General features: G+C 50.0%; 1 protein-coding gene across 1 annotated transcript in view; it reads left to right on the top strand.

Annotated features, from left to right (window-relative positions):
* The first annotated feature begins 1,415 nt into the window (after positions 1–1,415).
* Positions 1,416–2,178, top strand: part of LOC123044989 (50S ribosomal protein L11) — a 7,441-nt gene continuing 6,678 nt past the window's right edge. The window contains exon 1 of the mRNA XM_044467900.1: positions 1,416–1,628. The gene's annotated coding sequence lies outside the window, so the exon portion shown is untranslated. The remainder of the gene's footprint in view (positions 1,629–2,178) is intronic.

Raw genomic sequence — 2,178 nt, 5'->3', positions numbered from 1 at the left:
CCCCCCATCGCTCTTGCATCACGACTATTCCTCAAGCTTAGCCCCATCTGCCTCCCACGGCAGGCTCTCCGACTTCCCCGAGCTCCTAGTCCGCCGTCGCAATGAGACCGTACGTCGGCATGTAGCAGCGGGCATGGGGGACATGGGTGGCCGAGATTACAGACCGGCACACCCATGAGAAGCTTTGGCTCAGATCCTTCCAACTCACCGAGCGGGCCACCAAAGAATATGACATTTGGTCGGTGGCGCCGACGACCACCAGAACTTTTAGTTCCGTGAGATTTTGCAACTAGATGTCAGCGACCCACGGATGGTCTCCATAAAAGAGGCAAGGGAGGACCGGGAGGCGATGGAAAAGCTTGTGGTGGAGGCCTCCAACGAGGCATACACGGCGGAGCTCCGCCGCCTCTACACAGAGCAAGTGGAGGGGGAGCACCGCCTGTACGAGCAGCTAGCTCTGGGGGGAGGGCATCGTGACGTCAAGCGATGAAGACAATGGCGACAACAGAGGCAGGTGGAAGCGGAGGCGGCAACAACGACGACTTCAGGAGTGAATTTAGAAGAATCTTCTACGACGACCCAGCCGACGGCACATGCCCCAACCCCATGATCGGTGGAATGTCCACGACGGACTGGTTGTCGTTTGTCCATGATACAGATATTGATTAGATTAGTAAGTTTAGTTCCGTTACTAGACTATGTTTTAGTTGTTGAAAATATTAAATATTATTAATATGTCTCGAATTTCGGTTAGTAAGTTTGTTTGAATTGAATTTGTGTTCATCATATCCCAAATTGTTTTTTACTCCGCTCAATTTACGAGATCATCTAGGTCGGGCCAAAATTTAGTGATGGCAAAATAGTCCAGTAAACTTTACTCCACGGTTTACTACACTATATTTTAAGGGATCGCCTAGAGATGGTCTTAGCTCTCTTCCTTCAGACCTCTCTTCTCTAGTATTTTCCCTCCTGTAACCAGTTAGGATACTTGAGTGAATCAACATACGAGAGTAGTAAACCCTTGTGTTTGATGGAGTAGTAGCTGGGTTTGTAATATCAACCGAGGTTGCTTGACGCACAGCAAGGACGAAGAGCAATGATTGCAAGCGAACTAGGTTTTACGGGTGGAACATCAATGATAAACGACTCAGTTCAATTTAATTAGAGCACCGGCCGAACCACATAACTGGACGCTGTTGACAATAGCATCCAGACATGGTCGTGGTTCTTAATGGCGTCCAGATGTGGACGTTGTTCTTCTTTGCGTCATTCCTATTTTTAGAATTTTCACATGTCCGTTACCAGTTCTGGAATTACTGAATTATTAATTATTAGTTCACCCGAAAAAAATATTAGTTATAAAAAAATCGGCCCAGCCCTAGCTATAGAACAACTAAATTATGGCCCACGGGTCAGAAAAACTCCAGAGGTAAACCCTAAGCCCGGCAACTAGTCGCGAAACACAGTCAGCCATACAGGTCGATCACGGGAGTTTTGACTCTTGAACCCGATTTGGAGCAACCGAGCGGCGAGCGGCGCGGGCGCGGGAGCGGCCAAGGAGTGCGACAGTGCGACCGGCAACCGGCAGCCGGCGCGGCTTGCTGTCGTCTCGGCGAAGGCGCGCCCAGGTTTGCCTCAACTTCTCGGTCTCAGCGTATAGCGGTCGACCTCGAATGGAATCCCCAGTGGTGTGCGCCTGCTTTCTTTTCTCGGGACATGTATGCGATATGCCACCACGCATTGTACGACGGGACTGGGCGCGTTATTGGTTCCAGTTCAATCAAGAATGCCAGAGTTACCTCGTTCGCGTTGCGCCTGTGCGCTCTCTTCAGTACCCGCACTCCTCTCACGGCACCTGAAAGGTGTTCGGCGAAATGCCCGAGACGACGGGTCAGATGCCAGGCGGAATTCAGTGCCTGGCCCAGAAGATGCGCCCGAGCCTGTGTGCGGCTTATCTCTCGAGGGCTTTAGGAGCAGTAAGATTGTTGTGGATTATGTATTCAAGATTTTGTGTTTAAGGTTTATTACTTGTTTGCGTCTCGATGCCTCCTCTGTCCTTGCAAAAGAAATGGCCATCGTGGTATCAAGGGTGATCACAAACTTGTCTTGAGCAGTGAGTTCTCCCTCGAGCGCATATTTTTTTTAAAGATCCGGCAATTGCTGGCCTTGCATGATCAT

This window comes from Triticum aestivum, chromosome 1A (assembly GCF_018294505.1).
Source record: "Triticum aestivum cultivar Chinese Spring chromosome 1A, IWGSC CS RefSeq v2.1, whole genome shotgun sequence".
Taxonomy (NCBI): Eukaryota; Viridiplantae; Streptophyta; class Magnoliopsida; order Poales; family Poaceae; genus Triticum; species Triticum aestivum.
This window is presented reverse-complemented; position numbering and strand designations above follow the sequence as displayed.